Genomic DNA, 13,990 nt, shown 5'->3' with positions numbered 1-13,990 from the left:
TGTTGGATTGGGGCTATTACAAATAAAGCTGCCATGAATATTCATATGTGGGCATATGCTCATTTCTCTTGGGTAAATACATAGGAGTGGAATGCTAGACCATATGGTAGGAGTATTTTGGACTTTTTAAGGAACTGCTAGGGCACCTGGACAGCTCAGTCGTTAAGCGTCTGCCTTCGGCTCAGGTCATGATCTTGGGTCCTGGGATGGAGCCCCGCATCGGGCTCCCTGCTCGGCAGGAAGCCTGCTTCTCCCTCTCCCCCTCCCCCTGCTTGTGTTCCCTCTCTTGCTGTGTCTCTCTCTGTCAAATAAATAAATAAAATCTTTAAAAAAAAAAAGAAAGAAAGAAAAGAAACTGCCAAATTGTTTTCTAAGTTTGTTGGGTCATTTCACATTCCCAGTGTGTGAGTTCCAGTTCTTTCACATGATTGCTAACATTTGATATCATCAGCCTTTATAACTTTAGGTGTGAAGCACTATCTCATTAAGGTTTTTTTTTTTTTTTTTTAAAGATTTTATTTATTTATTTGACAGAGAGAGACAGCGAGAGCAGGAATACAAGCAGGGGGAGTGGGAGAGGGAGAAGCAGGCTCCCCGCCGAGCAGGGAGCCCGATGCGGGACTCGATCCCAGGACCCTGGGATCATGACCTGAGCCGAAGGCAGACGCTTAACGACTGAGCCACCCAGGCGCCCTCATTAAGGTTTTAATTAGCAGATTTCTAATGACCAATGACATGGAGCATCTTTTCATATGCTTATTTACCATCCATATATCTTCTTTGTTAAAATATCTGTTCCAATCTTTTGGACATTCTTAATTGACTTGGTTTTTATTATTAAATTTTGAGAGTTCTTTACATATTCTGGATGCACATTCTTTATCAGATGTATGCTTTATTTTCTCCCAGTGTGTCGCTTGTCCTTTCATTCCCTTAGCATTGTCCTTTAAGAGCAGAATTTTTTAACTTCAACAAAGTCTAAATCATTAATTTTTTTCTTTTATCCACTGTGCTTTTGGTGTCTTATTTAAAAATCTTTGCTTTAAATAAGTCAATCAGAGAAAGACATGTATCATATGATCTCATTGATATGAGGAATTCTTAATCTCAGGAAACAAACTGAGGGTTGCTGGAGGGGGCGGTGGGAGGGATGGGGTGGCTGGGTGATAGACATTAGGGAGGGTATGTGCTATGGTGAACGCTGTGAATTGTGTAGGACTGATGAATCACAGACCTGTACCTCTGAAACAAATAATACATTATGTTAAAAAAAAAAAAAAAAGAAGAAGAAGAAGAAGAAGATAGCAGGAGGGGAAGAATGAAAGGGGGGGACATTGGAGAGGGAGACGAACCATGAGAGACGATGGACTCTGAAAAACAAACTGAGGGTTCTAGAGGGGAGTGGGGTGGGGGGATGGGTTAGCCTGGTGATGGGTATTAAAGAAGGCACGTTCTGCATGGAGCACTGGGTGTTATTCGCAAACAATGAATCATGGAACACTACATCAAAAACTAATAATGTAGGGCGCCTGGGTGGCTCAGTTGGTTAAGAGACTGCCTTCGGCTCAGGTCATGATCCTGGAGTCCTGGGATCGAGTCCCGCATCAGGCTCTCTGCTCAGCAGGGAGTCTGCTTCTCCCTCTGACCCTCCTCCCTCTCATGCTCTCTGTCTCTCATTCTCTCTGTCTCACATAAATAAATAAAATCTTAAAAAAAAAAAACTAATAATGTAATGTATGGTGATTAACATAACATAATAAAAAAAAAATCTTTGCTTTACCACACTCACAAAGATTTTCTCCTATGTTTTCTTCCAGAAGAGCCTAAAAGTTTTATAGCTTTAGATTTTACATTTAGGTTTTGATCCACTTTTATTTATTTTTGTATATTGGGTAAGTCATTGGCCAAAGTCATGCTATTGCATATAGATATCCAAATGTTTTAGCACCATTTGTTGAAAACATTATCCTTTCTCCACCCAATTGCCTTTGCATCTTTGTAGAAGTGTAGTTGTTCATATATGTGTGGTATTTTTCTGGACTCTGTATTCTGTTCCATTGATCTGTTGGTTTTGATGCCAATACGACACTGTCTTGACTACTATAGCTTTATAATAAGTCTTGCAATCAGTTAGTATTAGTCCCCCAACTTCGTTCTTTATGAAATTCATTTTGGCTATCCTAAGTTTTTTTGTATTTCCATATAAATTTCATAATCGCCTTGTTAATTTCTCCCAAAAAGAAAATTTGCTTGGTTTCAATAGGGATTGCATTGAATCCATAGGCCATTTTGGGAATAAATGACATCTTAACAATGTTGTCTTCCAACTCATGAAAAACATATATCTGTCCATTTCTTTAGGTCCTCTTTAATTTCTCTCAAAAGTGTTTGATACTTTTAGTGGATAAGTCTTGCACATCTTTTGTGAGATTCACCCCCTCAGTATTTAATATTTGTTGATGTGTTGTAATGTTTAAAAACATTTCTGCTTCAGATCTCTGGTACCTAGTTATAGAAATACAATTTATTGGGGCACCTGGGTGGCTCAGTCGTTAAGCGTCTGCCTTCAGTTCAGGTCATGATCCCGGGGTCCTGGGATTGAGCCCCCACATAGGGCTCCATGCTCAGCGGGAAGCCTGCTTCTCCCTTTCCCACTCGCCCTGCTTGTGTTCCCACTCTCACTGTGTCTCTCTCTGTCAAATAAATAAATAAAATCTTAAAAAAAAAGAAATACAATTTATTTTTGTATATAGATCTTGTATCCTGCAACATTGCTACACTCACATATTGGTTCCAGTATCTTCTGTAAATTTCATTGGATTTTCTACATAATGGATCATGCTGTCTGCAAATAAAGAGAGCTCTTCTTCTTAATTACTAATCTGGATGCCTTTTATTTTTATTTCTTGCCTTATTGTACTGGCTAGACCCTCCAGTACGAGGTTGAATAGAAGCAGTGAGAATAGAAATTTTTGTTTTGTTCCTGATCTTAACGGCATAGGTATTCAGTTTTTCACCTTTAATCAAGATGTTAGCTATAAGTTTTTCATATATGTTCTTTAACATGTTGAAAAAGTTCCCTCGGTATTATGCTAAGCGAAATAAGTCAATCAGAGAAAGACAAGTATCATATGATCTCACTGATATGAGGAATTCTTAATCTCAGGAAACAAACTGAGGGTTGCTGGAGTGGTGGGGGGTGGGAGGGATGGGGTGGCTGGGTGATGGACATTGGGGAAGGTATGTGCTATGGTGAGTGTTGTGAATTGTGTAAGACTGATGAATCACAGACCTGTACCTCTGAAACAAATAATACATTATATGTTAAAAAAAAAAAAAGAAGATAGTAGGAAGGGAAAAATGAAGGGGGGGAATCAGAGGGGGAGACGAACCATGAGAGACTATAGACTCTGAGAAACAAACTGAGGGTTCTAGAGGGGAGGGGGTGGGGGGATGTGTTAGCCTGGTGATGGGTATTAAAGAGAGCACGTACTGAATGGAGCACTCGGTGTTATACGCAAACAAGGAATCATGGAACACTACATCAAAACTAATGATGTAATGTATGGTGACTAACATAACATAAAAAAATAAATAAATAGGGGGTGCTTGTATGGCTCAGTCGTTAAGCATCTGCCTTCGGCTTGGGTTGTGATCCCAGAGTCCTGGCATCTATCCCCGCATCGGGCTCCCTGCTCAGCAGGAAGCCTGTTTCTCCCTCTCCCACTCCTCCTGTTTCTGTTCCCTCTCTTGCTGTCTCTCTCTGTCAAATAAATAAATAAAATCTTTTAAAAAAATAAATAAAAATAAGTAAATAGATAAATAAAATAAAATCTAAAATTTAAATTTAAATTTAAAAAAAAAAGAAAAGAAGAAAAAGTTCCCTCAGAAAGAATTGCTATTTGCTGTGAGTTTTTATGTGGAGTGAATGTTAGATTTTGTCAAATATTTTTCCACATGTAGTGAGATGATTATATGGTTTTTCTTTTTTAGTTTATTAATAAGGTTAATTGCATTGATCAGTTGACACATGCATTCCTGGGATAAACTCACCAGTAATATATTATCCCTTTAATTATTTTTGAATTTGATTTACTAACATTTTTGCTTTAAATTTTTGCATTCGTTTTGTGAGGGGTATAATCTGTGCCCTTTTTTTCCCCTTGTAATGTCTTTTCTCTTGTTTTGGTCTCAGGATAATACTGAGTTGGAAAAGATTCTCTCCTTTTCACTTTTCTGGAAAAATTTGTGTAGCATTGATATTATTTCTTCCTTAAATATTTCATAAATTTTATCAGTGAATTTGTCTGTGCCTGGATTCTTCTTTGTGGGTAAAAAAGCAAATCCAACTTTAAACATTATACTGCCTACAAGAAATATGTGTTGCTTTTTTTTTTTAAAGGGAGTTCATGTTCCATCTGTTCTTTATTCTCTTTTTCTTCTTTTATCTGCCTTCTTTTGGATGACTTGAGCATTGTTTATGCTTCATTTTATCTCATTTTTTTGGCTTATAAACTATAGCTTTTTGTTTTGTTATGTTAGTGGTTGCTCTAAGGTTTATACATTTTTTTAAAGACTTTTTATTTATTTATTTGACAGAGAGAGAGACAGCAAGAGAGGGAATACAAGCAGGGGGAGTGGGAGAGGGAGAAGCAGACTTCCTGTGGAGCAGGGAGCCCAATGTGGGGCTCAATCCCAGGACCCCAGGATCATGACTCGAGCCAAAGGCAGTCGCTCAACCGACTGAGCCACCCGAGTTCCCCAGGTTTATACATTTTTAACTTATGCTGTACCTCCAAGGGATATTTTACCACTACTTATATTGTATGAGAACCTTGCAATCATATGCTCTCATTTCACCCATCCTAACCTTTATGCTTTTGTTGTCATATATTTTATTTATACACATATTATAAACCCCACAAACCATTGTATTTTGTGGTTATTGTTGTTTAGATAATTACCTTTTCAATGAGATTTAAATAAGAAGAAAAAATCTTATGTATTTACCCTTTTAGTTACCATTTCCAGTTTTCTTCATAAAGGTACAGATCTGCATATCTGAATTAGGATTGCATATTTTCATACTGACCATCTGTTAGCAAATCCCATTTCCATCTTTCACCCTTTCTATTGTTTGTTACTTTGCAAGCATTGAACATCTTGAGGCTCCTTCCATCTGTGGGGTGTCATGTCCCTCTCTGATTTCTATAAGAACACCATTTTATTCAAGTATGTTTTGGAATGTTTTAGAAAGATAGCCCATTCTACCCTCTGTATGAAGGAGAATGTGCCAGGAGCCTGCTACTGATAAAATGAATAAATGGAGTTTAACAATTTGGTGCCAATGAATTGACATCTGAAAGAAGTTCAAAGGGATCATGGATGCCAGGGATTTCCTAAAGAGAGACCATTCCCATGATTTCTGAGGTCAGGGAAAAATCATAAGCCTGGAGAAAATTATAGAGAGATATTTGGAGCCTAGTTCCTGACCAGATGGTAAGATGAACACAGGATACTACCCACCTCAGTGATTTGCTTATAGTAGATATTCAGTAAATATCCACATGCTTCTTTAATGGAGGAATAAAAAATTACCATTGACCCTCACAAATATTAAAGTTTATGTGTTCCTCCTCCTAGAAGTTTCAGCGTTTTTAATCTTATTGGTTGTTAGGGGAATGTATACTTTGTACCCAAGAGGGGATGTCATTCTTTCTGGCCATCCAGCCCCTTTGAGTTGATTTTAGGAGATCCTCCACTGCGTGGGTCAGGGCTTCCTGACTAGGAGAGCTAGGGAGCTCTCATTCCCAGCTTCCCTTGAAACAACGGACCAGCCTGACCCCCACTCTGCCAGTCAGAAGCTCCATGCCAGATTGTGAAACTGAAGTTCATGATGTGAAGAAACAGACCCCCATGGAATCCACTCAGTGCCAGTGTTCCTAGCAGGGTTCCCATAGCTCCTGTGACTACTCCCCAGTGTGATTCCACCTGACCATGAAGCCACCTTGCCTGGTTTTCTGGCTCACCTGGGAATTCTGTGAGCTATTTAATGTTTTCTAAGTTTTGCTCCTCTCTGTGTGATCCACAGACCAGCAGAACAGGCATCACCTGGGAACTTATTAAAAATGCAGACTCTTGGGCCCTACCCCTGACCTACTGAGACAGAATGTGTATTTTGACAAGATCTCCACTGGCCTGAATTTGGATAAAGTTATGAAGCACTAACAGATTTCTCAACTATCCATAGAAATTTTCCATCATTTGCGATACGAATCTTCTGGTGAGGGGCACCTGGGTGGCTCAGTTAGTTAAGCATCTACCTTCCGCTCAGGTCATGATCCCGGGGTCCTGGGATTGAGCCCCACATTGGGCTCCCTGCTCAGCGGGGAATCCGCTTCTCCCTCTCCCTCTGCCCCTCCCCCCCACTCGTGTGCTCTCTCTTTCTCTCTCTCTCAAATAAATAAGTAAATAATCTTTTTTTTTTTTTTTAAAGAATCTGCTGATGGGGCACATCTCTGTGCCCCAGTATACTCACCCATATATCAAGAAGGTTGGACTCCATGATTTCTGAGGCTTCTTCCCACACTGATATCCTGTGGTTCTTTGAGTTTTAGAAGCCGCCCGCTCTCCACTTAAAGGGGTGACTCCTCTGGGTTCGACCCTGTCAATCCATTTACCTAAATCTCATCTTAATTGTTCACTTAATTATCACCACTAGAAGAAATTATAATTATGTGACCTCATAGAGGTGTTAGCTAACACTGTGATGGCAATCATATTACAATATTAATGTATCAAATCAATGTGTTTCACACCTTAGACTTACACAGTGTTATATGTCAATTATTTCCAATAAAAAAAAATAAGGACAACACCAAATACTGGTGGGGATGCAGAAGGACTAGATCACTCACTTGCTATCGGGAATGTAAAATAGTACAGAGTTCCTTGAACTCTGGAAAACAGTTTAGGCAGTTTCTCCAAACACTAGACATGCAACATCCATAAGATTTGGTAGTTGCACTCCTGGGTATATTCCAGAGAAATAAAGACTCATGTTCACATAGGATTTACGAGTACATGAGTATTTATGGCAGTTGTCAAAACAGTCAAAACTTGGAAACAATCCAGACGTTCTTCAACAGGTGAATGGGTAAACAATCTGGCACTTCCACCCGATGGAATACTATGCAGCAATAAACAAGGATGAACAGTTGATACGTGCAACATCCTGGATGAATCGCCAGAGAATGATACTGAGCACAAAGAGCCAATTCCAAAAGTTACACACCGTACGACTCCATTTATGTAACATTCTTAAAATGACAAAATTATATAAATAGAGAACAGACTAATGGTTGTCAGAAGTGAAAGAGACAGTATATGGAAGGGAACCAGATGTAGCTAAAAAAGGCAATATTGGGGATCCTTGTGGGGATGGGGACGCTCTGAGCTTCACTGCCTCAGTGTCTATATCCTGTTTGTGATGTTGTACTATAGTTTTGCAAAACATTACCATTGGGGGAAACTGGATAAAGGGTACACAGAACCTCCCTGTAGTATCTCTTACAACTGCCATACAAATCTATAATTACCTCAACAGTAAAAACTTAATTTTTAAAAAGCACCCCAATCAAAAGAATAGTATATGGTTATCATACTACAGGGCCCACTGTGATCTGACCTTTGTTTTATGTCTCCAACTTCATATCCTGAAACTTCCAACTTGTCCTTCCAGCCACATAGAACTGCTTGTGTTCCCCCAGGCTCCCCTAGCAGGCCCCACCTGCTCCTAGAGGTCTGCCCTGCTCCCCTGTGCCTCTGCTGGAAGCCTGGGTGCCTTTCAGCTCCTGCTTCCATAGAGACTCCTCCATCATCCAGGAGTTAGAATTACTATCTCAGGGCTGGCCTGAGACATGTATGTCTCAGACAGGCTGATAAATAGGGGCTGCTTTGATATTTTCACAGTATTTGTTTCACATATAGTAGGTGGATACACGCTATGGGTATTTTTAATTTCCCCTCCCGTGTGCTGTGGGCCTCAGCAAAAGCAGGACCATGGTACATTTGGTCAAGCGGGACATCTGAGTTACTGGTATCATGTTTTCAATTATTCCACTGACATCTTAGCATGGCTCTGGAGTGATATCTCTACAGACTGGTATCCAGGGCCCACTGGCCTACCCTTCCCTATGGCTCTGCTGGCTGCCGTGGGTTTGTGAAGGTCAAGAACGTCCTTCAATCAGGCCCGGTTACCCTAAGCTTTGAATTCCTCAAGGAACATGCCTGCCTTTGTCAATTTTGTGAATTCCTCTAGGCTTTCTGGAACCTCTCTCCATTTCCAGCCTGGGCCATCTCTCAAAGTGACAGGCTGCCCTTAGGGAAACAGGATGTCCTGTTCTGTGTTTCAAAGTTCCTCTGAGTGTCTAGACTTTGTCATAAGATTCAAGTCCTATTCTTCATCTTCTCCATGACTTCACACACCTCGTGAGTCTTTAAGGAGGAAGAGGCACTTTTTTTTTTTTTTTGGTCTCTGTCACTTAAAAATCACTCTGCTGTGTGTTCTAACCTCGGGATGCTATTTCACTTGCTGCAGAGGGGACACTTCTTTTTGTGTGCCTGCGCTGGACACACAGCATTTAACTACAATTGCTCGCCCTTGGGTTACGGCCCCACAATTCAGGCTTCTCTCCCACCTGATTTCAAAACTTTATTCACTGCAACTGCTGAAATAGGTTTGCATTTGCTCCACAACACTCAGGAGCAAGAAGCATCATAGTACTTCTCTTTTGCTAATTCAATTTCCATCAGAATCTCAGCCTCCACTTACCAGGGCAGTAAGATGCTCAATACAACCCATTACTGGGGATATTCTCTCTTTTCCCAAGGGTCATCCAAGATGCCGGTGGAACCTGCAGACTCCTGAAAACTTGAGGAAGCATCTCTGGTCTTCAGGCTATCACAGACGTCAATGAGATTCTCATCACCTATGTTGCCCATTTATTTGTTTGTTTGTTTGTTTTTAAAGATTTATTTATTATTTTTTTAAAAGATTTTATTTATTTATTTGAGACAGAGAGAATGAGAGAGAGAGAGAGAGAGAGCACATGAGAGGGGGGAGGGTCAGAGGGAGAAGCAGACTCCCTGCTGAGCAGGGAGCCCGATGCGGGACTCGATCCAGGGACTCCAGGATCATGACCTGAGCCGAAGGCAGTCGCTTAACCAACTGAGCCACCCAGGCGCCCCTAAAGATTTATTTATTTATTTATTTATTTATTTATTTATTTATTTGAGAGAGAGAGTGAGTGAGCAGGGGAAGGGTCAGAGGGAGAGAATATCCAAGCAGACTCCCCCTGAGCACGAACCCGGAGGCAGGGCTCGATCTCAGAAGCCACGAGATCAGGACCTGAGCCAAAACCAAAAGTCAGATGCTCAACCAACTGAGCCACCCAGGCTCCCCCCATGTCGCCCATTTAAAATGGGTGGTGTTACCTCCTCTCCAGCTTGAGTACAGTGTTTGTTCGCTGCTGGTCCCTGGAGTCAGACTCCTTAGGATCCAGTACCAGACGTCTGTATGCCATCCCTCGGAGGCCCTGTTATGAAAGTGAGGTGTCATTCTCACCTTGCATGGACTCACCTTCTTCCCCTCTGTCCCCAGAAGTCACCCAAAGCCCCAAGCTCTAGCCTCCATTCCTTCCCCTCGGGGAGAACCAAGCTTAACCCCCTCAGTGTGGAAGAGCTGTGTTCTAGGTGTTAGATGTCACTGCCACTGTAGGTACATTGCCTCTAACCCCGAGCTCACCTTTCTGGGGAAGCCAAGAGCGTCTTCCTGCAGGCCCTTGACACTCTGCTTGAGGACTTCTCCAGCTGCAGGACTATGCTTGGCCCAGGGTGAAGGCCAGAAGTACCCAGAAGCTAATGCCCTGGGAGCAACTTCAACCGGTGATGAATAGCACTTGGTGGATAAATACGCCAGCTCTGGGCCCCTGGGGTGGGACAGTGCATGTCTGTGTTTCCCACACTCTCCCAGATGTCCAAGTAGGATGGAGTCCCAGTGCTTGTTAGCACATCAACTTTCGCTCCCCTTCCCTCCACTCCCTTACTTGTGACTCCTGGAATCACCTCCCAGAGTGCTTGCAAATCCTTGTCTTGGGGATTGCTTCTGGGGACCCCAGCCTAAGGCTCCTGGTAGCTTCTGTTCTGGGCTCTAAAACCCAAAAGCTCCCAATACCTCCAGAGGTAAAGGAGTCCAGGCCCAGTCTGCCCTTATCTGTTAAGAGAGGCAAGGTAAGAGAGAAAAATTACCTCTTCTTCCTTGGGAGAGTCTCCTACCACAAAGAGAATATGAGAAATGAACGCTGCAATACATTTTCCTGCCACAGAACAATCACATACTGAACATCTACCACATGCCCAGCCTGATCCATGGCCATGGACTTGCGGTAGAGAAAGAAGAAAAATGAGAAGGTGCTGATGACCCAGATCTCAGAAGCAGAAAATCAATATTCAAAGAGTGGGAACGTACCTAGTTTGTGTCATGTGTCTCATGCTCACAGACACAGGTATTTATTGGGGAAATTGGGGTTCAGAGGAATGCAGTAATTTGCTCAAGCTGAAGGTCACGTGGTCCAACCTTGGTGTGATAAGACATTGGCCAGCAGAGCCTCCTGCCCCGATACAGGGGATCTGGGCCAGTAGGAGGGGACATTGGCAATAGTAGACCCTGCATTTGACAGGGCTTCTCTGCCTTGACCAAGCTTTTTTAAAACCACGTACTCCAGCCCCACCTACTCCAGCCAGGAGGGAAGGCGTGGTGCAGGGAAGATAGAATGAACACTCAGGAAATGGGTGAACAACAGTGTGGGGAACACCTGGTTCATTGCCCACCTGAGCGACCCAGGGGTTACTAGGGGTCACACAGAGCAGAGAGAATTGGTGGTCACCCTCTCTCTATTTAAGTCAATAGGGTCAAAATCACTGCAGTTAAGGACCCAAAGGCCGTGATTGGTGGCTGTCATCTTATCCTGGCCTCCCCACCTGTAGCTTGCATAAGAGAGTCTGGCGTGGTTGGAAGTCATTGTTGAGACAAAGTGCAAGCTGTGTTTGTTTGCATGGTGGGCACCTTCTCAAAGACACAGTCTGTTTAGAGCTCGGTGTCCCTGGCTTTCCTCTTCTAAAGGCCAAGAGCTTGCAAACACTGCAATGGGAACGATGCATTAAAATTTTATACACTAATATATATTTTACTGAACTTTTTAATAACCCAGGGAGAAATGGCTTTAAATAATTCAATATGGTATTGGCCCCAAGCTGAACTATGCCACAAGTAACCATGTATAAAATATGACACTAATATTGCATACCTTAATAAAATAAATGTTTATCTTGATAATAAGCCATTTGAATTCTAGTAATGTGGGAGTTACGGTTGCCATGGCATGGTCTTGTTAAGTTTTTAAATGAGACGTCAACAGCAACAGCTACATAAATGCACACGTTCACCTACTTGCTGTTTATAAATGAACCAACTGGACAGTGAATAGCTTATTCATCAATAAAAGTTTTAAATGCTATTTATGAAGCAATTGAATGACTGGAGGAAGTGTGTTACCAGTAATGTATGTTCCTTCTCAGAGCCAGCTCTGGGATTTTACAGAAAGTCGGCATGAGGACCGAGGTCACCCTCCCTGCCCAACAAGAAGGCCATTGTCAGAAGAAGGTGTCACTGGTGCATAGTAGGTGCTCAATAAATCCTTGTTGGACAAATCTTTATTTTTTTTTTTTAATTTTTTTTTTTTTTTTAAGATTTTATTTATTTGCAAGAGAGAGAATGAGAGACAGAGAGCATGAGAGGGAGGAGGGTCAGAGGGAGAAGCAGACTCCCTGCTGAGCAGGGAGCCCGATGCGGGACTCGATCCCGGGACTCCAGGATCATGACCTGAGCCGAAGGCAGTTGCTTAACCAACTGAGCCACCCAGGCGCCCTGGACAAATCTTTAAATGGCCGCCTCAGGAAAAAGAATTCAAGAATCTGAGTGGTTTCCAAACCTGGCTGTGTATCAAAACCACCTGGACATTGCATTAAAAATACAGACTTGTAAGCCCCACCCAGACAGAGTCAGAATCTCCAGATACACAGCCCACAAATCCCACCCCAAGTCTCTGGTAAATTTGCCTTTCATTAAATCTCTACAAGATTTTTTAGGCAGAGGATCTTAAAGTTGGAAGAACCCCTGGAGATGATCTAATTCAACCCTTAAAATCACATAGCAAGTTTGTGGGAAAGCTAGGACCCAAATCCAGTCTTCTGGCTCCCATGCCAAAGCTCTGAGATTCTTTCCAATAGGTCTGGCCTCTAAACTGAAGCATGTTCCCACTGGTTGAATTAGTCAGAACTCTTTTATTTACAAGTGAAAGAACGCTAATGCAAACCAGTTTCACCAAAAAATTACATGGCTTCAGGTATAGCTAGATCCAGGGACTTACATGGCCCACTGAGATTTGGTCTCTTTCCATGTTTCAGTTCTGCTTTCCTTTGGGTTGGTTCATTCCCAGGCAGCTTTTCTCTACTAGGTGGCTCGAAGCTTCCAGGCTGTCTCCCAGCAATTTAGCCATCCCAGCTGAAATAGGCCTTCTCTGTCCTGACAGCAGCAGCCGAAGCCCCCAGGGTGATGCTCATTGGTTCACCCTGGGCCACACATCCACTCCCAAAGCACTCACTGTGCTCAGAAGAATGTAACCTAAGTTATGGGCCCACCCGTGACAGAGGGCAGAGTCTGACTGTAGAGGGGGCATGAGGGGGATGGTTCCCTCAAAGGGAAACTGAGGCACTGGAGGCAGAAAGGAATGGAGGCAGGGCAGGAAAAACAGAAGAGCTGTCTCCTCACCAAGACCAAGACGGCGCCAACAGAATGCAAAGTCACAGGGAAACTCAGGCATCTCTCTGCAGCTTCTATTTTCCCCACAGAAAGTAATTTCACACACAATGTTACATTAAAACAAGCCCAGAACTAGAGTGCAAAATTCTCATGAATTTTTAAGATGAAACAGGTAATTTCAGAGAGCCTTCGAGCTTGTAGCAGGCGGCTCAGGCTCACCCCAGACTCCCAGGGGTCCCAGGCGGGAGCTCAGTGGACATGCTCACTGGTGGAGTCTGGGAAGCTTGAACATAGCTTGAAATGATCAGCAGGTTTGAATTATTCATTATATGTTCTCATGATGGATCTAATATCTCCCCACCCTGGCTATCACTCCCCAATGGCCATGCCTGTCCCTTATCCCTCCTTGGCTGTGGGGAGCAGATCTTCCATTGGGTAGAAGGGCCTAGAAGGCCCCACTCCTACCTCTGCCTTCAGGTACTTTGCCGAGACTGGGTCCCACTGGATGACAGAAATGGCGTAGTCAAGTTGCTCTGAGCCCAAGCGGGAGGGAGCTAGAGGCTGAAACAAGTTTAGCCTTGCCCCACCAGGCAGGCTATGCAGTGCATCTCTTTTCCCTAACCCTGGCAGTTGAGTTGGAGGGTATGAGTGCGAGGCCATCCATTCATCCCACTGAGTGGCAAGCCCTGTTCCTGGACACTGGGTATCAGAGATGAGTATGATAGTGTCTTTGCTCCCAAGGCACCCCCAGCCTGAGCAGAGAACAGGGCAAGTTCTTATGCATCAGGATCATCATGTATGGTTGTGCAGGTTGAGCACTGCACAAAGGCACCTGAGGGGTGAGTGAGGCTGAAGCCTGTCAGCACTCCCCTTGCTTGTCTGTGACCCCCGGGACAGGGCTGTGTCTGCCCAGAGGCAGAGGCACAAAACCAGGGTGTGCACTAGAGGCAACCAGGAGGGGTACCACGTTCCCAAGACCTGGGTCAGGTCTGAGGAGGAAGCTGGGAAGCGGAATTGTGGGGGTCTGAGGTGTTAGCCCCAAAACTAATCTCCAAACCCAGCAGCAGGGAGAGGAGAGAGCAATTGTGTGTCAGTGAAGACAGTAAAGCC

This window comes from Mirounga angustirostris, unplaced genomic scaffold (assembly GCF_029215605.1).
Source record: "Mirounga angustirostris isolate CCGP_5_RB_7025 unplaced genomic scaffold, mMirAng1.0.hap1 SCAF_1, whole genome shotgun sequence".
NCBI lineage: Eukaryota > Metazoa > Chordata > Mammalia > Carnivora > Phocidae > Mirounga > Mirounga angustirostris.
This window is presented reverse-complemented; position numbering follows the sequence as displayed.